The following is a 25,684-nucleotide window of genomic DNA, read 5'->3' as shown; positions in this document are numbered from 1 at the left end:
TCTGTTAACACGTCCAGTTAATTCAGTGCGATTTTTTCCACACTTCCGTTCTCCAGCAGAAGAAACACAGTCGCTAGAAGGCTTTTCATAGCAAGCATTCCTTCCCTTAGCAAACTGAATATCCCCTGTTCCCCGTTAGCTCTTCACGTCGGATAGAAGAATCCAATTTTCCCCACGTCTGGCACACTGCAAACGTCTTACCTCCAGTCTTAAAAGGGGTGGGACACTGCGCCCCTTCAACTTTTCTCAAGAGCTGAGAAAAAAAATCTGGCGAACGATAGCCTGGGTGTCCCGAAGTGGGGGTGCTGGAGGGGAGAAGAGGTTTTTTTTCCTGTCTATCATCTTCCGCTTGCCCCATTCACGGGTGGTCAGTGTCTAGGGGTATGAGAGGGATGCGGGTCTCTGCCCACAGGTCAATTACATAGTCTTCAGTCCGAAGACTGTTTTGATGCAGCTTTACATTCTACTCTGTCCTGCGCAAGCCTCTTCATCTCCTAATAACTACTGCAACCTACAGCCTTTTGAACCTGATTACTATATTCATCCCTTTGTCTCCCTCTACGACTTTTATCCCCCCCTTCCAATTTCCCACTATCCTCCAATACTAAACTGGTGTACCTTTATGACTCAATGTGTGTCCTATCAACCGATCCCTTCTTCTAGTCAGGTTTGTCCACCAATTTCTTTTCTCCCGAATTCCATTCAGTATCTCAGCATTAGGTACGTGAGCTACACACGTGTTAGGTGGCTAGTTAGTTAATTTCAGGTTCCATTCGATCGTTTTGCATTATAGATCATAATGATGTAAAACGACTCACTCTACATTCACACGCCAAATTACATTATGCATATGGTTGCATTCGGAACATTATATCTTTTTGTACAAAATGAAAAATATACAGATGTGAGTTAGTAATTCCTGCCCGCCACGTTTTACAGTTTAGAATAAAAGAATTTCGTCTACGGAATAGGTTGAGTTGTCAAGGATGAACTATTCCTTAAACGCATATCCGCAAGATGGTCGTGGATAAGTAACACGTATTAATTTTACAGTACGTTTTTGCGCAATGAAGACTTTCTTTCTTAAAGTGAGTTACTTCAGAGTGCTGTCCCATATGACATCATTGAATGAAAACACGTAAAATATGTCAGCTTACTGATTTGTCTCCCGCCAAGATTTGCAATAATTCTAAGTACAAATGTGGCTGGACAGTGCTGTTTTCAGAATGCGCCTTTGCCAGTTTAAATTCTCATCACTACTGATACCTAAGAATTTTGAAGTTTCCACTCTATTTATTATTTCCTCACATTGTGTTACACTTATCATTGGTGTAATACCCCTCGATGAGCAGAAGAAAAGATGTTGTCTTTTTTAAAATTGAGGGCGAGACTATTCTGACCGAAGCAGTCAATATTAGTTTTAAGAACTTTGTTTACCATTTATTTTGTTCCTGTATGTATGATTGGATTTTATACGATATTGGTGTCATTTGCAAAAAAGAAATAATTCTGCTTGTTGCATATTAGGCGGAAGATAGTTTACATATATGAGCAACAATTTTGAGCCTAAGATTGAGCCTTAGGGGTTTCCCCAGTGGAAATTATGTCTCAGGAATATATTGGTTGAATTACTAATTATCTTTAGTATTCTTCTGTAGCACCACATCTCAAGCTCCTGTTCTCTTCTTGTCCAAACCGTTTATCGTCCATGTTTCACTTCCATACATGCCTACACTCCATACAAATACTTTCAGAAAAGACTTCCAATCACTTAAATCTGTGTTCGATTTATGTTATACAGTATTGTATGCGCTCGCAGTTGTTGCTGTTGTCTTTATTTCGAAGACTGGTTTAAGGCAGCTCTCTATCATACTCTACCTGCGAAGTCTCTTGATTTCCGAATAAATATTGCAACCTACATCCATTTAAACTTGCGTACTATGTTGATCGTTTTGTCTTACTCTACAATTCCGTCCCATCCCTCCTCCTCCCCTCCCCCCCCCCCCCCCCCCCCTACACACACACTCACTTCCCTGTCGGCCCCTTGATGGTTCACGATGTATTAAATCATCGATACATTTTTAGTCAATTTTTCCCCAGTTCGATTCAGAACTTCCATTCAGAACTTCCTCACTAGTCATTCGTGCTGCCTAACTAGTCTTTGGCAGTCTACTGTAGTATCACATTTGAAAAATCATCTGTTCTCTTCTTGTCAGAACAGTATATCGTACATGTTGCACTTCCGTACAAGACTGTGCTGCGTAAGAGTACTCATACAAGACTTTTAACACATAAACTTATATTGTATGTTAACAAGTTTCTCTTTTACAGAAACGCTTTTCTTTTAATTGGCAATCTGCATTTTATGTCCTCTCTACTTCGATCATCGTTGCTTATTGTGCTGACAAAATAGCAAGAAACCGTCTGACGGTGTGTAACAGAGGGTACTTCTGGTGCCACTAACTGATCCTCCCTTCCCTGGCCACTCGCGTAAGGCGCCTGGGAAGAATGATTTTCGGTAGCCCTCTCTATTAGCTCTAAGTTTCCGACTTTGCTCGTCGTGGTCATATCGCGAGATGTATGTGGTAGAAAGTGCAATGCTGTGCTGTTTAAGCATTTACCGACGTAGTAACGCTTCATCGATTCACATGCGTCGCGTCGGATAATATTGTGGAAGCTGCACAGTGTTTCTACGAGATAGCTTCTCGTTATCTTCAGGTGCTTACTGACGTGTTGCTGCAATGACTCGCCAATATATACGCTGACTCGCTAGAAAGGCGAGGCGCCAGGGACTGAGGCTATAATGTCGTCATCATAGAGCACGGCGACATCCTATGCTCTCCGCCGGAAGAACGCTTTTCTAGCGAGTCAGCGTATGTAGTGGCGAGCCGTTGCAGGAACACGTCAGTAAGCACCTGAAAATGACGAGCAGCTGTCTCGTCGGAATACTGTGCAGCGTTCACAACATTATCCGACGCGACACCCGTAAACCGATGAAGCAAGTACTATGTTCTCCCACTCATCCCAGAATGTGCTCACCCCATATTTGATTAGTAAATCTCTCGGTTATGCACAACGCCTCTTTTGTAGCGTCTGCCTCTGGAGTTTGTTTAGCGTGTCTGTAACGGTCTCCCGCCGTCTACCCGATCCCGTGACGAAACGCTGCGCTCTTCTTTGGATCTTCTCTATGTCTTCCGTCAATCCTGCCTAGTAAGGGTCCCAGGTTGACGAACGGTTCTCAAGAATCGGCCGAACAATCGCCTTGTAAGCCACTTCTCTCGCGCGTGAGTCACATTTTCTTAACATTCTTCCTATGAATCACAGTTTGGCATCTGCTCTTCCTTCCACTCCTTTTCTATTGTATTCCACATAAGGTCGCTCTGAAGAGTTACTCCTAGATATTTTACGGTAGATACCGTTTCCAGCAGTTTGTCGCCAACTGTGTATTTGTGAAGTCGTGGCTTTCTTTTCGTACGTTTGTGCGATATGTTACATTTGTTCACGTTCATGGTCAACTGTCAGAACCTGCGCCGTTCTTCAATCCTCTGCAGGTCATTCTGCAAATCGACAGTGTCTTCTGGAGTTCCTACTTTACTCTAGACAACCGCAGCATCTGCGAACAGCCTGAAAGAGCATCCGACGATTTCCGTTAGATCATTTGTCTACATTGTAAACAGTGGCGGACCTAACACACTTCCTTGGGGTACGCCGGAAATTACCTTTACATCTGCCAATTATGTTCCGCTTCGAGCAACGTGTTGAGTTCTGCCTGCAAGGATCTCAGAATGCAGTCGCAAATATGGTCTGATACACCGTAAGCTCCTATCTTTTTCAACTAGATGGCAATGCGGGACGGTGTCAAATGCCTTCCGGAAATCACGTCATCAGTCTCAGCGCCATTGTCTGCAGCGTTATGTATCTCACGGAGGAACGGAGAGAAACTGAGTTTTGCAACGTCTCTGTGTTTGGAATCCACGTTGATTTTCGTAGAAGAGATTTTCGTTCTCCAAAACTGTCATAGTTATTGAACATAAAACATGTTCCAAAATTTTACAACAGACTAACGTCAAAGGTGTAGGCGTATGGTTATGTGCATCTGTCCTACGACTCTTGATGGAAACGGGAATGACTTGCGCTTTTTTCCAAACGTTGTTCCAGCGGCCTACTAAAAATTGGTGTTAAAAGGGCAGGAAGTTCTTTCGAATTATCTTTGTAGTATCTGACGCTCATCGCATCTGGTCCTCATGCCTTTCCGCTACTATGCAATTGTAGCTGATTTTCTGTTCCGCGATCGGTTATCTCAGTATTTGCCATTTCGAGATTCGTACGATGACTGAAAGGAGGGACTGCATTACAGTCTTCCGCGGTGAAACAGTTTCGGAAGAGCGAATTCAGTATTCCGCCTTCTCTCCGCTACCTTCCGTTTCGGTGCCTTATGGCCACTGAGTGACGGCATAGGTGATGTCGAACCACTTACCGATGTTACTTAGGACCAAATGATATTAGGGTTTTTAATGGGTGTCTCATTTCCTAACCAATTCCGTCACTATCACCTCATTTAATTAGTCTTCGTTCCAGCCCTCTTTTACTTACGCTGATATTGACCTTGTAACCTCTTTCCAAGATATTATCTGTTCCATTCGACAGCTGTAACAATTTATTTGCTCATAACACTTGTTGTGTAGGGCATCCACAGTCGTCATATTCGATGATGAGTAACAAGGACCCTTTATTCAAAGTCATTTATTTTGAATAAATACTTTGAACGGTCCACACATTATTTGCTGTCTCTGTTAGTATGTCATCGGCAGTCCTAAATGCTTCTATTCCTTCGTCTGGAACACTTATTCCCGTGTTCGAATTTCTCAAAAATGGCTCTGAGCACTATGGGACTTAACATCTGAGGCCATCAGTCCCCTAGAACTTAGAACTACTTAAACCTAACTAACCTAAGGACATCACACACATCCATGCCCGAGGCAGGATTCGAACCTGCGACCGTAGTGGTCGTGCGGTTCCAGACTGTAGCGCCTAGAACTGCTCGCCCACTACGGCCGGCTCGAATTTCTCGTTGGTTTCCATTATTACTTGATCAGTGCAGAGACTGAATGAATACTGGGGATAAGCTACAACCCCACCTCACTCCCTTCTTCACTCCTGTTTCCTTTTCAGGTCCTTATAACTGCACTCTGGTTTCTGTACAAGTTGTTAGTAACCTTTGGCTTCAGTTTTTTCGTCTCTGCTATCTTTATGTACAATTGTATTAACGGGTGCATTACCATTCTTGCCTTTCACTGAAGAAGTATCAATGGAGATATTGATTGTGGTACGAAGAAATGGTAACAACGTGTTCTCAGAATGTGTTTGTAAGTCTCATGTACGTTGAAAGTCCCAGACATCCTCCAAAGTGATGAGCTTTTTAGATGCGATAACGAAATTATGAAAAATTTAAGGCAAACTTAACGGTGTCGCGCTAATTTAAGTAGTAGATGCGACTGAAATAGGTAGCGAAGATTGTACAATAAAAGGTGTGACTGTCAGAATCTTGGACAATGTATTGCGGAAAATTTCGAATGACGATTTAATGCGAATATGGCCCTACTAGATCTGTATGCTTTGTTCTTTCTACCTTTGGAACAGAATATCTGATACAGTCTGTTACAGGGAATTGGGATCTTATTTTCCGACGAAAGGGTATTGATACTGATATGACCAAAGATCATGAATAATTGCTGGAAAATTGTGAAAGGCTACACATTTCAAAAACGGCAATTTAGTTTCCAATTGCAGACCAAATGTTGTGTCGTCAGGCTGCTAGTACAAACGACAGATATTGGATGCCTGCGGCTGGATCGTATTGGACTATTTTGATTTAACGGAATTTCGGTATTGGTTTAGTGGCAACGCACGGCGCGGGTCGTTGCACTTCCGCTAAAAGGTCAGGCATGGTTTTTGACTTTAGACAGTTACAACCGTACGCCGCAGCTAGTAATTCCTGTAAAATATTACATGTATGAAAGCCGGGTGGTTGTCAGAGAACTATGAACGAACATCACTCGACGTTCTCTGTCGATACATTGTGTGATGAAACGCAATACTCCTGCATGTATCATACATTATTTACTTTTTTAATTTCAAAGGAAGTTGTCGCGGCACGGTATGTTACCTTTACAAGATATTCCACTTTTCTTTCGGTGATTTCTTCTGCAGCACACGCCTCTTCTGAAGCTAGAAACAATACGTCTCGGCTACAAAAGCTGTGATAAAAGTTAGCCGCACTAAACGAGTCGACAGGCTGCGATAATTGTTTTCTATTTGTTGTTCCGGATAACTACTATATGAGAGAAAACTCTGGTACATTGTTACTTTCAAGTACAACTTCGCCGCAAAGTCCGTGCTATAAATAGTTTCCATTGTTTAGAAAGTTAAAAATTTGAAATCCTTACTTACAAAACGCATTAGTTTACATTAAGATTTTAAAATACTCACCACAGTCAAAGTAGTCAGCTTAGGGGGGGTCTCAACCATGATCTGATGCTGAAAAGACACGCAGACGTTCTGTGGTTAGAATGCTCGTTCAGTACTTAGCAAAGTTCACTTCGGACAATAATTTCTAATCTATGATTGAACAGTGCGCCACGCAGAGTTACAGTTATCCGAAATGAAGTCGCAGTTCATACAGAAAATGCCGAATTTACGGAATCGTCATTTACGTTCGTCTAACAGAACTAGCCGTCACTCCACGATCTCTTAATCCTCACGGTCGCTCAGGACGTAAACATTTTGTGGAGCTCAGTGCACACACGCCTGATCATCACGAGGTAGGGATAGCGATTATAGCTATCACAAAAACGGTTTTCGGTTTTATCGTTTTCTTTGTAACGCCAGATTAACCGGCTTCTGAAATATCGATTTTCTGGTTTTGACTCGTATTATTTCCTGCAATAAACATAGAGGTCAAACAAAGATTGAAAAATTTCGATTTCTTTAGTTTCAAGGTTCGTAGAATCAAAATATTAAATTAAATAGGAAAGTAAAAGAAAACTTACGCCATCCTTCGTTCACTGCTTTTCCCAAAAAGTGGCAAGTTGATGACTACTACAAAAAATCACTAGTATTCTCCTAGCGATTCTAATTTCTTGACTCTGCTCAAAAATCATGTGATCCGGGATCGTACCGCTATTTGGACATTACGAGTGATAGTTCTGAAGGGATAAGACTGAGGTTGAAGAACTCTAGTTTTCGTATTAATTTGTCCGTTTTCAAGGGCTGCAAGCAGATTAAGGAGTGTTATGTGGACGCGGGCATATTATATAGGAACCGTTTCATCCTTATGTTTCAAGTTTGTTGTCCCCTCCCATATTTAATATTTAAAGCAAGTGGAGCATTGTACTTCCTTGCTACCGCACTTCGTAAATTACTTCCAGAATGGGGATGGTGCCGTTCTGTAATACAGTTGATGTCCGGCGACAAAAGTGAGAAACTACATTGTAGACCAGATGAGGCAATTTTTTCACATTGCAGGTGCGCGCGTACCGTCTAATACGCCACGCCATACTGTAAGAGGTACATCATTGACTCATCAGTTCCGTATCACTTCTTACGGCTGTGTTTGTGACGCGTTTCTGTTGGCATTATTATTAAAATAGCTCTGATCGCTTTTCCCAATTTATATAACAACGCAATATTTCAAAGCAGTGCAAATTTTACGAATAAAAAAATTCGTTCTTCAAAAAAGGTTTTTCAAAAATTAAAAAATTTAGCACTGTAGCTATGGCTAATTGGTATTTCGATTTCTTACCCGGTTAGTAGCAAAAAATAAAAACACCTATTATAACCGAGGCCAAACAAAAACCTCAAAATTCCGGTTATTGAGAACTAAAAGACCTGTATTCGTTTTAACCGGTCAGTTTTCCCATCCCTGTCACGTCGTTTGAACACTGACCCTTTCAGATCACAGATATCAATCCGGTTCGAGTCACAAATGCGCGCGGAAGAGGTATTTTCTAATTGGGTCCATCAGAATGTAGACAATCAGATTTCGAGTTTGATCTAAACCATCCCGCGTTTTCCGTCTTGCACCAATCTAATCACATTATCAAAGCACTTTAGACTAATTTATGAAATATTAAGTCCCAGAAAAAGAATTAAAAAAAAAGTAATCTTTTCATCAGTTGGATGAAGTACTCAACGAAATGTCATGGTTATAAAGTCCCTTTAACTGACTGCTTCAGAACACACAAACTTTCCCTACGCATAGTAAGCACCGCAAAGGCCGTTTCCCTCACTTGTAAACACTCAGTCAGATACACGTCACATTTATTCCTTTATTGACCCAGCGTGACCAGCAACCTGTACGGAGGCTCATACACAACTACTTTCGCTGAACGGTCGTTGATGAGACACTGTTTATAACCCTTGGTTCATCAATGCAATCAGTTTATCAAGAATGGGATGTCTATTCTCCCGTACACATCTTCCTAGCTGTTGTTTACCCCTGTCATACACAGCCCGTGGTGGAACATATCTGCATTGACGCCGGTTCTCTATATCGCCATTTCACTATGCATGGTATACTTTAACCACAGTGGCATGGGAACAGCTTATAAACCTAGCCGTTTCTGAAATGCTTCCACTTTTATCCGGAAGGACAATGATAACGCCTTTTTGGATATAACATACGAGGTGCGACAATAGACTAATGAGACTGATGTGGAAAAAAAATGTTGCTTACCGTTTCAGTCAAGTTTAGTGTTGTCTCTTTCAAAGTAGTTCTCTTCTGATTGCACACACTTTTTCCAGCGCTTCTGCCGTTGATGGTAACATTTCTGGAACTCATCTTCTGTAATATCCTCCAAGACCCTCGTCACAGCTTTTTGGACATCTTGTGTTGATTGAAAATGGTGTCTCTCGACTGCCGTTTTGACTCTTTGAAATACAAAAAAGTCACACGGAGCGATATCTGGTGAATAAGGTGGCTGTGGTAGCACTGAAATTTGTTTTGAGGTTAAAAATTGCTGTACTGACACAGCAGTATCGGATGGCGCATTATCGTGATGCAGAATCCAATTATCAGCAATGTTGGCACTGACACGAAGAACTTTTTTACGAAGTATTTCTAAAATTTCGTTGTAGTAATATTGGTTAACTGGAGGCACCCACTCTATATGAACAATTCCCTTGGAATCGAAGAAGCACACAAGCGTGCATGGTCGTCCACTGCGGTCTTCATCTTCAACATTCGTTCTGCCTTTATGCCAGCGAAAAACTTCAGCTCTTGACATAACCCCCTCCTTCGGTAGCGTTCTCGCTTCCCGCGCCCGGGTTCCCGGGTTCGATTCCCGGCGGGGTCAGGGATTTTCTCTGCCTCGTGATGACTGGGTGTTGTGTGATGTCCTTAGGTTAGGTAGGTTTAAGCAGTTCTAAGTTCCAGGGGACTGATGACCTCAGATGTTAAGTCCCATAGTGCTCAGAGCTATTTGAACCAAGCAACTCACGACTGAGCAGTTGCATCGATGTGCCGCTTGGACTAGAAGCAGCTTATAGACCAAGGTCAAAGATATAGTGCCTACGCAAGCCTGCAGGGTTGCCACATCTTGCAAAGAAAATCAGTCTCATTACTTTATTGTCGCACCTCGTAAATCGCTTCTTTTCCGCATTACGACAACGACTGCACTCTTTTCCGCTTCCACCTTTCCTCCTCCGACACACTTTATATACCCTCCACTGGTAGTACTGCCACTTCTACATCTACATCCATACTCCGCAAGCCACCTGACGGTGTGTGGCGGAGGGTACCTTGAGTACCTCTATCGGTTCTCACTTCTATTCCAGTCTCGTATTGTTCGTGGAAAGAAGGATTGTCGGTATGCCTCTGTGTGGGCTCTAATCTCTCTGATTTTATCCTCATGGTCTCTTCGCGAGATATACGTAGGAGGGAGCAATATACTGCTTGACTCTTCGGTGAAGGTATGTTCTCGAAACTTTGACTAAAGCCCGTACCGAGCTACTGAGCGTCTCTCCTGCAGAGTCTTCCACTGGAGTTTATCTATTACACACTTGCCGTGTGTGTTGTTCTTGCACATTGGCGTTGAACAAAGGCAGTGGTCGCATTAATGTGACTGGACCTTGCATAAATACCTCATTGACTCTATAACACTTGCCCACATGTACGGTGTGAAATCAAGATTTGTGTGGTATCATTTTTAAACCTTCCCCATACCCATCCCCTTCTCACCCTTCTTCCATCCGTGGTGCGTTGCAGAACCAGATTGGAGAGGGCTTGGTGGAAGATAACGGCAAGTTGTTTTCTAGGAGACAATTGGTGCAGACTCCACGTCCATTGACTTGTGCCCACTGCCTGGGGATACTGAACGAGGAGGGCAAATGGCGTCACGTCTACACAGTGCCGGAGGGGTCCAAGAGGTATTAAGCGAGCAAGCAGCCTAATCAAACGGCAACAGTGCTAATGCAGACGCGCCGCGGTGCCAGTAATGGCGTGTTCCCATTACCGGCGGATTTCGCCTGGTCGCTATCGCCCAGCGCTCAGGGTGCCCAGGCGTGTTCCAGCAATTAGACCAGCTTTCCTCGCAAACCGAACGTGCTTGGGTCGCAGTCTAAGGGGTGCTTACCTCTGTCCGCGCTCAGTATCTATTACATTTTGTCGCTAGTGTTATAAGGTAACCGCGCCGCAAGTGAGCATACTAGAGCGCCAGGTAACTACTCTTAACACGAACTATGATTATTTTAATCGTTAACAGAGACAGGAGCGTGTTTGGTACCATTTGTACAGAGGTGGGTCGTACTACGCGCGTCTTCTAAGTCGTTATATACAGGTGGTTGCACTCGCAGTAAAGTTCGTTCCAGTCTTGTGTCCAAACATCCCCTCAGTAATGCAAGAGAGAGGCAATTCAGCTGGGGATCTAATCAGCGAAGTGACGAGAAGCGAACGGGACAAGGAATGCGAGGCTGCACAAGGCCACCTGACACAGATACTTCCGCCAACATATACTGAAGAGATAAAGAAGCTGGTACACTTGCCTAATATGGTGTAGGGCCGCCGCGAGCACGCAGAAGTGCCGCAACACGACGTGACATGGTCTCGACTAATGTCTGAAGTAGTGCTGGAGGGCACTGACTTCATGAACACTGTCGATAAATGTAAGAGTACGAGGGGTGGAGCGCAGCACGTTGCAAGGCATCCCAGATACGCTTAATGCCGGCCTCTGTGGTCGAGCGGTTCTAGGCCCTTCAGTCTGGAACCGCGCTGCTGCTACGGTCGTAGGTTTGAATCCTGCCTCGGGCATGGATGTGTGTGATGTCCTTAGGTTAGTTAGGTTTAAGTAGTTTCAAGTTCTAGGGAACTGATGACCTCAGATGTTAAGTCCCATAGTGCTCAGTGCCATTTGAACCATTTTATACGCTTAATAATGTTCATGTCTGGGGTATTTGGTGGCCAGCGGAAGTGTTTAAACTCTGTAGCCTTTCTGGACGTGTGGGGTGTCCCATTGTCCTGCTGGAATTGCCCAAGTCCGTCGGAATGCACAATGGACATGAATGGATGCAGGTGATCAGACAGGATGTTTACGTAGGTAAAGAGTCGTATCTAGACGTATCAGGGGTCCCATATCACTCAAACTGCACAGCTCCACACTACTTCAGAGCCTCTACCAACTTGAAAAGTCCTCTGCTGGCATGCAGAATCCATGGATTCATGAAGTTGTCTCCATAACTGTACACGTCCATCCGCTCGATACAATTTGAAACGAGACTCGTCCAACCAGGCAACATGTTTCCATTCACCAACAGTCCAGTGTCGATGTTTACAGGCCCAGGCGAGGCGTAAAGCTTTGTCATTCAGTCATAAATGGTACACGAGTGGGCCTTCGGCTCCAATAGTCCATATCGATTATGTTTCGTTGAATGGCTCGCACGTTGACACTTATTGATGGCCCAGGATTGAAAACTGCTGCAATTTGCGGTAGAGTTGCACTTTTGTCACGTTGAACGATTCTCTTCAGTCATCGTTGGTCCCGTTCTTGCAGGGTCTCTTTCCGGCCCCAGAGATATCGGAGATTTGATATTCTACCGGATTTCTGATATTCACGGTACACTCGTTAAATGGTCGTACGGGAAAATCTGTAATTCGTAGTTATCTCGTAGATGCTGTGTCCCACCGCTCGTGCGTGACTATAACACCACGTTCACACTCACTTAAATCTTGGTAATCTGCCGTTGTAGCAGCAGTAACCAATCTAACAACTGCACCAGACATTGTTTCTCTTATATAGGCGTTGCCGACAGCAGCGCCGTATTCTGCCTGTTTACATATCTCTGTATTTGAAAGCGCATGCTTAGACCAGTTTCATTGGCGCTTCAGTGAATAGGGAAGGCCTAACGGTAGGCAGAAAACTGGAATATGAAACGTCTGCTGGGGAACCCAACATTCGACAACGTCCACTGTGCGGTATGCTCCGAAGCAGATGTGTCTGCACCAGCATTCCACTCTCTTGTTACATGTGTCATAAATTGCATCATATCCTACTCTACAGAGCTGACAAGCCTGTGACCTGCATGTTATATGATCAATTGTGGACGTTCAACACCTTGTTGCTCACTCGTTGGTTAACCGTCCTTCAGCTACTTCCCATGGGTGCTTCCGCCAGTGGCACGCGAACAGTCTTAGTGAAAGTCGCTCATGTCAAGGGAAATCCACATTAATGGCTCCCATGTTGTTATTAGAACGAGTCCCCATTATTTTCTGCTCCGCTTATACACGGTCTATTCACATTAATGTGACCAATGCCTAAGTTTGACGTCAAAATGCAGTAACCACTCGCAGACGGCTGGTGGCAGTACTAGCATTGGAGGGTACTTAAAGCGCGCGTCAGAGGACGCGGAAAGCAGTGCAGTCGTCACCGTAATGCGTAAACGGAGCGATTTATCTGACGTCCAAACAGGCAAGATCATTGGCATTCGGGATAAGGGGGGAAGCATTTCCGAAACAGCTAATTTTGTAAACTGTTAGCATGCCGCCGTGGTTAAAGTATACCGCTCATGGCGAAATGGCGCTATCCAGAATCGATGCTGGGTCAACTGTGGTGCAAAAAAAAAAAAAAATCGTTTAAATGGCTCTGAGCACTATGGGACTTTGGGACTTAACATCTGAGGTCATCAGTCCCCTGGAACTTAGAACTGCTTAAGCCTAACTAACCAAAGGACAGCACACACATCCATGCCCGAGGCAGGATTCGAACCTGCCACCGTTGCGGCCGCGTGGGACTGTGGTGCACCATGGGCCATAGATAACAGAGGTGAATGACAGCTGCGGTGATACATACGGGCGATTAGACACGCAATTGTTGAGAAACCGACCGCAGAGATGAACCAAAGGGCTACCAACATTGCATCGTTACCGACTGTTCAGCGAACGTTGCTGTATATGAGCCTCGCCTGGTTCATGCACCTATGGTGCCTGCTGCTCATCGACGACAAAAGCTGGAATTTGTACACCAGTTCCGAAATTCTACGTGCACTGAGTGGCAACAAGTGACCCTTGCAGATGAATCATCTTTTATGCTCCATCGGAAAGCTGGAAAACTCTGAAACAGTCTACTGAAGGTTCCACGTCGGAGGAGAGAACATTATCGTCTGGGGTATGCTTTCGTGGCAATCTATGGTTGATATCGTCATTCTGGAAGGCACAGTGGGTTAATAGAACTATGCATCTATCCTTGGGGACCATGTCCACCCCTACATTCCCTTTGATGTCCCTCGGCACAATGGAACGCATTGTATGTATGTGGTTTTGAAGAGCATGAAGATGATTTTACCATACTCCCCTGACCATCAAACTCCCAGGATTTAAGAGGAGTAGGACGTCAAAGGGGACTACTTGGAGCAGGAGAGGCACCAGAGGACATTTTAATTTCCAGTGTCTATACTTTTACGAATAAATTCAAACAACTTTGTCAAAATGACCAGAAAGGATTTGGAATTTACACTCATAGCAGTGGAAGTTAAAAAATATAAGAATTTTTTTTTTTTTTTTACATTTGAAATTTGACCTGTTCTCACTTACCATTAGCTGCATTTGTTGATATAGGTACACTTTTCTTCATTAGTAAGGCAAATTCTTCGATGAATTTTGCACAGCATACAAAACATACTTAGAGGTGTACCAAACTCTAGAATTTTCCAAATCTATTGAAAACTGTGGTAAAAATTGAGATAATTAACTATAAAATTTGAGTTTTTTCTAAACATGAAGTTTAAAATATAACAGCACCTTCATTTTTTCATAAATTAAATAATTTCTGGAGTTTCATACACCTGTGAGTATGATTTGTATGCTGTGCAAAATTCATCGAAGAATCATTCTTACTTATGAAGAAACGTGTATCTACAGCAACAAATGCAGCAAATAGTAAGTGAAAAAATGATGAACTTTCACATGTAAAACAAAATTAATTTTGTTATGTTTTTGAACTTCCACTGCTATGAGTGTGAATCCTGAATCCTTCCTGGCCATGCTGACACAGTTTTATAAATTTATTCGTAAAAGTATAGACAATGGGAATTAAAAAGTCCTGTGGTGTCTCTCCTGCTCCAAGACGGCCCGTTTAACGTCCTACTCCACCTTAAACCCAATCGAGAATCTGTTGGGACCAGCTCGATCGAGCTGTGCACACCATGGCTCCTGAATCGAGAAACCTAGCGCAGCTGGACCCAGCACTGGAGTCTCCATGGTTCCACATCCCTGTTGGAACTTCCCAGAATTCACTGAGTCTCTTCCTGTACGTCTCGCAGCGGTCCGCGCTGAAAAATGTGATCATTCAGGTTTTTGGCGGGTGGTCACATTAATTGACTGGATTATGCATATTTACCTTAGCGTGTCAAGTTCCCGTAACGAGCCAACTCGCGGTGGGCAGCGTCATAATGATTTGACTCGTGGGTGTAGAAAATGATATAAAACTGCATATCAGCACAAGATTTATAGGGTATTCCATGACCTACTGACCAAGTCGTAAAATGACCGGCGATAGCTGATATAAAACTGCATATCAGCACAAGATTTATAGGGTATTCCATGACCTACCGACCAAGTCGTAAAGCGACCGGCGATAGTTGATAATAAAATATTTGATTTGTGGCGTGACCTGACGAAATTACTGGTGCACTTCCTGATTTATTTTGGCATTAATGTTATTAATATTTGCGTGGACTGACAGCTGGTATATTACAATGTGTATTGTCGAATCACATTTTTATGACCATCTACAAGTACCCACAAATAACATGGGCTTACATGAAAGCACACTGAGACATCATTGAAGAGGAAACTGCGAGATGACTGTTTCAACAATACACTCTACTGTCACGTCTCGCTTCTGCGCATTCATAATTTTCTACTTCAGTGATTTACTCCAAATACATAACATATTGATCTGTTCATTCGAAAAATAGCAGCTATCGGTAGAACAGATTTACTGAATTTAGCCACTTAAGGAACGCAATCTCACGTCTTTCCAAAATTAAATTTGCATCAGTGTTTACATACAAAAATTCGGAGCAGTCTGCCATATACGTACACCGACTTCTGTTCATGTGCTACGGCAATTTTCAGGGTTGTGTAATTTGTGCAGAGCTGATAACCCCTCGGATTTAATTCCGGGTGGTAAGAAGAAAGGCGTAAAGCAACGTGACCCGCAGTTTATAGAATCTTAGCGACGGAATACTTTGGCTTGGTTCTTCGAACAATGTAAAGGATGTTAAAAAAAAAGTGTCCAATATTTTGGGAGGTGGTAGTGCTTACCAAATACGACAGGAAGTCCAGTAAACATGAGCTCTAAAATGCATACTTTAAGAGCTACGAACACTTGTTCCTCTCCTATACTGTGGAACGCATCTATTCTATTGAACAAGTGTTCATAGCTCTTAATGCATGCATTTTAGAACCCATTTTTACTAGTCATATTTTGCTTGTTTTGGTCCAGCTACCTCCTCTCAATGTATGGAAAGCAAAGAATTTGCAGTAGAATAAATCTCTTTCATAATATCAAAGCTGACAAGTGTCCATAGCTCTTAAGGTATGCGTTTAGAGCCGTGTTTACTGGACTTTTTTTCTTCTTTTGGTGAGTACTATCACCTCTCAAAATACTGGCCACTTCTTTAAGACTATATATGTATATACAGTGTCCACTCAAAACTCCCTGATCTCAAGGGCCCAGGAGAGAAAAACCACATCAGATACGACAGTGAAAAATGCACCACATTGTAGAGTATCTCAAATAATTTATATTACCGTTTCTGAAGTGCCACGTATCGTCGCCGGACTGCAGTATGGTCGCATGTAGTGCAAATGGCGACTCCACAGCAGCACGTGCAAGCAGTAGTGTGGTTTTCAGAAACAAAATCGCTGTGCAAAGAAATTAGTTTTTAGAAACAAAATCGTTGTGCAAAGAAATTATCGTCCTGTTAATGAATGTGATCCACCTGATGTGAAAACAATTAAGGGATGGTATAGGAAGTTTCTGGCAACAGGACGTGTTCTGAAACATTCTGACAGTGCACGTTACGGAATTTCGGTAGAGACAGTCGAGGGCGTCAGACAAACGTTTCTCATAAGCCCACGTAAGTCGATTAGTCAAGCATCTAGGCAACTTGATGTACTTCTATCAACATTGCATCTTGTAGTTCACCAGCGTCTTCTTATGTGTGCTTACAAAGTGCAAGTTCTGCAACATCTGACGCCGAACGACAAACCACGCCGACAACAACTTGCTTCGGTATGCTGCAGCGTATTGATATGAATGCCAGCTTCCTGAAAAGATGTTTATTCTCAGATGAGACAACCTGTCATCTGTCAGGAAGGGTTAATAGGCATAATGTTCGGGTTTGGGGTCCGCAAAATCCGTACGTTGTCATTGAACATGTTCGTGATAGCCCTAAACTAAACGTCTGGTGCGGGCTAATGCACGACAGGATTGTTGGACCGTTCTTCTTGGCGGAACAAACAGTGAATGAATGGGTAAGCGTATCTGGACATGTTGGAGCAGTATGTGTATCCTCAGATACAAGACTTCCAACCCAACATCATTTTTCAACAAGATCGAACTCCGCCGCATTTGTCAAACGCTGGATCGGAGGCGGAGGAACCATTGCCTGGCCACCACGTTCACCCGACGTTACGCCGCTTGATTTTTTCGTGTGGGGATTCGTGAAGGACCGTGTGTATGCGTCCAAAGTGGACGATATTCCTACGTTGCGACATCGTGTCACTAATGCTATTGCAACAATAACAGGGGAAATGTTACAAAGAACTTGGCAAGAAATTGAATATAGATTCGATATTTTTCGTGCTACAAATGGTTCACGTGAGGAGATGTATTTATGATAAATAAATAAATTCTTTGAGGTGCCCAACAATGTGGTGCATTTTCTTTGTCGTATTTGCTGTGGTTTTTTTCCTAGGTCTTTGAAATCAGGGAAATTTGGGTGGTACATCCTGTATATTAAATATTTACAGTAATATCTATGAGCATAGACGGCTCACGGTAGTTTCAGTACGGATTGCGGATGCACACTACGTCCTAACTCTTGTGGCACTCAGCCAGAAGCTGCGAGCAAAGGGATTCATGGACAGTGGACGCTACTAGAGGGTGACAGGTTGAGAACTTCGGTGGGATGGGAAGCATGTCCCGATGACTGACCCTGTTAAGGCGACTGTCCGCATAAAGCAAGAAATCCGTATTTGAGACCCAGTCCGACAGAAATTTTGAATTGTCACAGTTGAATTTCTTTCTCTGTCCAATTGCGGCCAAAGTATTCGTTTCTCTTAAAATGCTACTAGATTTGTATTACCCCGCGTAGAAGTTTGTGGAGCATGCATTATGCGCGAAAAATGCGTAGCTGAAATGGTTGCCTATATGCCTACACGTGCAGCGAACTTACGACATTGCTACTGACTTACCGGTAATTCAAGCACATGTGCATCAGAAATGCTGTAGAATACAGTGTGTGAGTGTATCTTCAGTTAGTGCAGGATAACAAGTTTCATTACCGACGAATGTTATCGTGCTATACTTTATAGGAACACAGACAGTTCAGCGAATATCCGAATTAAAATTGCAAAACAGCTATCAAGCACAACGTGTGTCTGTCCCATTTCGCATACAGATAAAAGCAAAGCATCGTTCTCTGGAGAAGGCAGATCCTGTTTACTTCTGAATTCAGTATAACGAAGATATCACGGTTGCACTTCAAGAGAACTCCGTGTCGGAACAGTCTGCGGGTTTATTCGTAAATACGTACCTCTGGGTTTTCAGTACACGACGTTGCAACCTTTGGTAAGACTAAGGCAGTTCACTGTGTCACACCTGATATCATTTTTTATCCTTCCCCGTAGAAGTGCAATTCTAAAGTCGTGTGCGAGGCATACACTACGTCCTGTTTCGGTGACGGTCGCCCAGGCACCCCGGCATATCGTAAAGGACCACCGACCTAGATGGAGGCTTAGCAGCGGAGTGTAGTGGCAGCTGTCGGGGCGAATCGTGCTGAATTGTGCTGCACTGCGCGTGCGCAGTCGTTGGCGGGTAACGCGGCCAGATAAGGCCGCCGCGGGTAATTGTGTTAGCGCCGCGGCAGTATTCATAAAGCGCTCGCTCCCGATACCGGGACACGCCCATCTCCGCTGATGGCACAACCTCTCCTCCGTGGCCGCAACTTTTCTGCAGCGCCGGAATCTTCTGCACTGCGGCCAAGCGGGTTGTAACGCTGCCAGCTCGGCTTACAGCACCGTCGTCGCAGTGAGAATCAACTTCGCTACCGACCAGACGTTAACAGTCTCTACGTCAGTTGCTGTCGTAAGCTCGCCGCTACTTTTGGAACTGTACTTGAGTGTTCGAAGAAGATTATGAACCCGGTTTCTGCCCTAAAGTATACTCTGGGTAAGGAAAAAAAAAACGAAAAGAAAGAGAAGGAACGGCACACTACGAAGGAATTATCTGAATGGGACGGAAATCGAACATACAAATTATTGAAATTAAAAAAAAAACTGGTGTTTTATTCAATTTCGTCGAGGCATAGTTCGAAGTGGGACTCATCATTGATTACAATTCTATTCCAGTCAATGAGTTTCCAGGCCGAAGATAGGTCTTGAGGCACCCCGGATATCCATGCGATATCTACATCTACATCCATACTACGCAAGCCACCTGACGGTGTGTGGCGGAGCGTACCTTGAATACCTCTATCGGTTCTCCCTTCTATTCCAGTCTCGTGTTGTTCGTGGAAAGAAACATCGTCGGTATGCCTCTGTGTGGGCTCTAATCTCTCTGATTTTATCATCATGGTGTCTTCGCGGGATATACGTAGGAGGGAGCAATATACTGCCTGACTCCTCAGTGAAGGTATGTTCTCGAAACTTCAACAAAAGCCCGCACCGAGCTACTGAGCGTCATTCTTGCAGAGTCTACCACTGGAGTTTATCTATTATCTCCGTAACACTTTCCGGTTACGAAATGATTCTGTAACGAAGCGCGCTGCTCTCTGTTGGATCTTCCCTATCTCTTCTATCAACCCTATCTGGTACGCATCCCACACCGGTGAGCAGTATTCAAGCATTAGGGCGAACAAGTGTACTGTAACCTACTTCCTTTGTTTTCGGATTGCATTTCCTTAGAATTCTTCCAATAAATCTCATTCTGGCATCTGCTTTACCGACGATTAATTTTATATGGTCATTCCATTTTAAATCACTCCTAATGCCTACTCCCGGATAATTTCTGGAATTAACTGCTTCCAGTTGCTGACCTATTATTTTGTAGCTAAATGATAAAGGATCTTTCTTTCTTTGTATTCGCAGCACATTACACTTGTCTACATTGTGATTCAGTTACCATTCCCTGCACCATGCGTCAATTCGTTGCAGATCGTCCTGCATTTCAGTACAATTTTTCATTGTTACGACCTCTCGATATTCTACAGCATTATCCGCAAAAAGCCTCAGTGAACGTCCGATGTTATCCACAAGGTCATTTACATATACTGTGAATAGCAACGGTCCTACGACACTCCCCGGCGGCACACCTGAAATCACTTTCATTTCGGAAGACTTCTCTCCATTGAGAATGACATGCTACGTTCTGTCATCCAGGAACCCTTCAATCCAATCATACAATTCGTCTGATAGTCCATATGGTCTTACTTTGTTCATTAAACGACTGTGGGGAACTGTATCAAACGCTTTGCAGAAGTCAAGAAACACGGCATGTACCTGGGAACCCGTGTCTATGGCCCTCCGAGTCTCGTGGACGAATAGAGCGAGATGGGTTTCACACGATCGTTTTTTTCGGAACCCATGCTGATTGCTACAGAGCGGATTTCTAGCATCCAGAAAAGTCGTTGTACTCGAACATAACACGTTTTCCAACCTGACTGTCGCCCATCATACTGTCCAACAACCAAGAGTGATGGTCTAGGCTGGCATTTCATTTAATATCATAATTCCTTTGGTTTTCATCCGCTGTACCCTTAGCGCTCAGCCATACGTCGACGACATACAAGCCATCCTGGGCTCGTATTTCAGCAAGATAATGCCCGCCCGCACACGGCGAGAGTTTCCACTACTCACCTTCGTGTTTGTCGTACCCTGCCTTGGCCAACAAGTTCGCCGGATCCCTCCCCAAATGAGAACGTTTGAGGCCCTCCAATCAGCTCGGGATTTTGACGATCTAACGCATTAACTGGACAAAATTTTGCTCGTTACCCCTCATGAAGACATCCAGCAACCGTATAAATCAATCCACAGCCAAATAACTACTTGCACTAGATCCAGAGATGAACCAGCGTGTTACTGACTTGCTTAATTTGAGAAACTCTTTCTCTTGCATAAATCAGCCAATTTTTCTGAAACTGTAATCATTCGTACATAACATGTAGCGTTTTCCATCCTTATTCTGGTAATTCCTTCGCGCTGCGTCGCTTTTTCTTCTTGTCTTTTCTTAGAGCGTAATCTTCCAGGCACGAATATGACCCGTTAGTAGCATATTTTGAGTTCTGAATTTGAGTTTGAAGATCGCAAAGCTTACGCAAGCGGCAACGAAAGTGGAGTTACTCGGAAATAATAGATCTGAGTACTGAAATAGAACGTAAGCTGCAAACGTCACACTACACGCTTTCAAAGTGTATGGAAATCAGACCTTATATGGTCGTTTTGTGCAGGAAAACGTTTTTGTCGTCTTGTGCGTACTCTCCCTAATAACAAAAAAAACAGAGTGTTCATGTGGTGAAAGCAATACTTTACGATACCCTCGCGTAACTGGAATAACTGTATTAGCGACACCTTACCTGCTTTGCTGAAAATTGGTTCCGGAAGATTTACTCAAGTATTGCGAGGATTTGTCTGTTAGCCCGCGACCAAATGGCAATACAGGTGAATGGCCTGCTTTGCTGAAAATTGGTTGCGGAAGGTTTACTGAAGCACTGCAAGCATTTGTCTCTTAGCCCGCGATCAGATGGCAATATAGCTGAATGGAGGTCGTTTCGTGTGAAATACATATTAAGTACGAAGGTCGTTTACAAATTAAGTTCCGTTTCTATTTCTATCCGTGGCAGCGCTACGGTCGCAGTTGCAGGCATGCGCGGCAGTTACTCTGCCTCCAGGAGAAGACATGTACGCCATTTTCAGATCGCTGCTGCCGATATGTGCTTTGTAGTCCTTCAATATAATGTCAACCGTAATTGAAAATGCCGCCGCGTGTGAAATCAGATCTGTGGTCCGTTTTGTAAATGCAAATAAAGTTAAACCAGAGGAAATTAATCGGCAAATCTGCGAGTTTACAGACAAAATGCTATGAGTGGTTCAATGGCTAGAAGATGGGTCAGACTGATCAATGATGTATGTGATCAAGTGCACGATGAAGAACGAAGTGGACGCCCGTCTGTGTTTACTGATGAACTGGTTCACACAATTGAAGAGAAGATAAAGCACAATCGTAAGTTTACACTTATCGCCCTTGCTATGGAAGTTCCGCAAATCTCAAGATCACTAATTCATGAATTCGTACTGAAAAACAGAAATTTCGAAAACTTTGCTCACGTTGGGTACCCAAAATTCTTACTGAACCACACAAAAAACAATGGATGGGCAGTGCACTTCAGTTTTTGACACGTTACAATGAATAAGGCGATGGTTTTCTTTCTCGGATAGTCACGGGGGATGAAACTTGGGTACCGTACGACACCCCTGAAACAAAACGGGAATCAGTGGAATGGAAGCACACTTCATACCCAACTAAGGTTAAGCCTAAGCAAATCTTGACACTTCAAAAAGTCATGTGCACCTTTTTCTGGGACAGAAAAGGCATTTTGCTGACTGATTTCTTACCACGAGGCCAAACAATCAATGCACATGGTTACTTCGAGACCATTAAGAAATTGCGCCGCGCACTACAAACCAAGCGCCGAGGACTACTGTCAAAAGGTGTTGCTTTTTTTCCACGATAATGCCCGACCTCACACGGCGAATGTGACCAAACAACTCTCACGGGAATTTCACTGGGACGCGTTTGATCATCCTCCATACAACGCGGACCTCACTCCAAGCGACTTTCATCTCTTCTTAAACCTAAAATCTGTCCTTGGTGGGCCGCGCGGAATTAGCCCAGCGGTCTAAAGGCGCTGCAGTCATGGACTGTGCGGCTAGTCCCGGCGGAGGTTCGAGTCCTCCCTTGGGCATGGGTGTGCATGTTTGTCCTTAGGATAATTTAGGTTAAGTAGTGTGTAAGCTTAGGGACTGATGACCTTAGCAGTTAAGTCCCATAAGATTTCACACACATTTGAACATTTTTGTCCTTGGTGGTCAACACTTCAACGATGATGACGAGCTAAAAGAACATGTTTGCACATGGTTGAATACAAACGCGGCAACCTCTATGAAGATGGCATACAAGACTTGTGCCACACTGTGACAAGTGCCTACAAAATATCGGAAGCTACTAGAAAAGTAGTTTAACAGTTGTAGTTTTATATAACCAAACGGAACTTCCTTTGTGGACAACCCTCGTATTCAAACATGGAAATAAGGTATATGTCATAGAAGTTGTGAACAAAGGAAATGATTAAGATAATGAATTTGCGAAGCGCAGATGTATGAAAAATTAAGTAAAATATGTGAAGAAATTTGATATGCAAAGGCAGCCGTTATCATTAAGATCAGATATGTCATGAGATCATGTAACATAGTTTTCAGAAATCATGTCACAAAAGAACTAAAAATAAATTTACAAGTTGATGAGGTATAGCGTTGCGCTTGAGAGATTCTGTAAGTCCATTTATAGAAGGTTAACGCAGAGACAGATATAGATTACGAAGTGTTGAGAACCAACAGAAAACGAGAAAAAAGGCGAAAAAGTATTTGTGAAAGTCCAAACGCAAAATAAAAAAAAAATAAGCTCTATCTTGCCGAGCTTCAACATTCTCGTGATTTTCAGGCATGTGAATGCACTCTGCATGCTCACCGCTCGTTGCAGTCTCACTATTCTGTTAAAATTTCCTGATCGTATGTGCCCTGATCGGTATTTCAAGCTATTGCCCGCCTGCTAAAGAGCACCATAAGCAGTTTCTGCGGTTTTCTAGTGTTTCTCCTGCTCTGATACATGAGAGTGCTTTTTGTACCGTGCAAATACTACTAAAGCTACACATTTAAGTGCTGTATAATATATTAAAGATATTTTTGAGGGTACTGTTAACTCTCCAGTTGCAGAATATTATGGTGAGTACAATTCTGTATATCTTTTAAACTAGTTACATAACATGTGGACAGTTGAGCCATACTTCGTAGGTCGTGGATCATTTGTATCTTGATGAAAGTTCTTTTTACCATGAAACACATGATGATTCCTAACGGATTAAGTTTCTTTAATGTCTCAAGAGTTTTACCTGTCTCAACAATAGAAATTTGGGCTAGTTGACAGTGCCTGCTGTTTTGAAATTTTTTAACTTGTAACTAGGGTTTGAAAATACTACTTAATTTGATTTCATTTAATGAGTATTTGTGTGTAGGGATTAATAATGTAATAACACAAAGCTTGTAAATAAGGTGGTGACAAGATTTTCTTGACTGCAACACTTCTAAATTTGAGCAGAATATTTGTTCGTAGGTACTTGACCATGTTATACCTTGGAATAGTTTTTCTCATTTGGAAAAACCCTACTTTCATGGGGTAATTTTTGTAATTTCAGAAAACAGAACATTAAAGTGGATGCTATATTTTCAAAAGGTATAAGAAACTACGTTAAGAGTCTTTATTACTTGTGCCACAGCGTTCTGACCATGACGAGAGAAAAACGTCTTTGTGTTTCAAACTGCATGAAGCAACCAATCGAACTACACCCACCGAGCGCCCTAATTGGATGGCAATGGTCAAAGCTCGTAAGTTGCTGCAAGAGATACCTGCCTTTTGTTTAACATCAGTGAGCATAGGGAAATGGATGGCGGTTTCTGTCAGGCGATTTTCTTTCTAAATGCAGCATTATCATATAAGAAATAAGTTGTTTCTCACCTTGTAATTCTTACAGTCGGCAGTGTGCATTCAATTCCGCTAAAAACACCAATTCTGCAATCTATTGCAGATGTTCTAATTTTCGTTCCACTTTCCATTTTCCTTCATAAATTCAACAATAAGGGTTTTAAATCGAAAAATAATTTCGGGCACGCTTCTTGACATACCCAACGTATTTTACAGTAAAATATGTTGTCTGCATACCCATAGTTCAGTTTCATCGAAAACGGTTGCAACTGGCAGTGAAAAAAAATTTTCTGTTTGTACCACCAATTGCATCACGTGCTCCATGCCTGTAAATCTAGCGCAAAGTGCATCTTGATGTACAAAAAATAAAACCCGTCTGTCGGCCGTGATTTTTTGCTCTTTCACCGTGAACTGAATCTTTAAATTCTTTCTACATGGTGCTGTAATGTTGTTCCATAGCATATCTGCGGTACCCGTCGATTTAGCGACTGCATAATACATGTTGACAATTCTCTTCCTTCCTTCTGTCGTTCCTACTTACTTTTAAAAGCTTCTGACGGTAGATCGTTACACTACCTCATTTTTTGCAGACAGCTACTGGGCCTGTGAAATTCCTTTATACCACCAACAAACACAGAAGCGCTGACGCCCCGATTCCACCGAACTGAAGAACGTTGTGTCAACCGAAAACCGCCGCACCCCAATGCTAAACGAAATATCGCGTTGCACTGGACGAGGAAAGCCGAGACAGGAGCCGGCTAGAGTGGCCGAGCGGTTCTAGGCGCTACAGTCTGGAATCGCGCGACCGCTACGGTCGCAGGTTCGAATCCTGCCTCTGGCATGGTTGTGTGTGATGTCCTTAGGTTAGTTAGCTTTAAGTAGTTCTAAGTTCTAGGGGACTGATGACCTGAGAAGTTAAGTCCCATAGTGCTCAGATCCATTTGAGCCATTTTTGAACCGAGATAGGCTGAGTCTCAGTTCACATGCGATGTCCACATTGGGTTCGCGTGAAGTTTGGCACGCCGTGGCCAGCCCTGGTTTACTCATACAGAACTTCTAGTATCTCCATTTTCATAAGTAATGATAATGATTATCTGCATGTATACTCTACAAGTCACAATGTGGTGCATGGCGGACTGTACCTTCTACCACAG

This window comes from Schistocerca piceifrons, chromosome 2 (genome assembly GCF_021461385.2).
Source record: "Schistocerca piceifrons isolate TAMUIC-IGC-003096 chromosome 2, iqSchPice1.1, whole genome shotgun sequence".
Lineage (NCBI taxonomy): Eukaryota > Metazoa > Arthropoda > Insecta > Orthoptera > Acrididae > Schistocerca > Schistocerca piceifrons.
The sequence above is the reverse complement of the archived record's forward strand: the minus strand, read 5'-3'. Positions refer to the sequence as shown.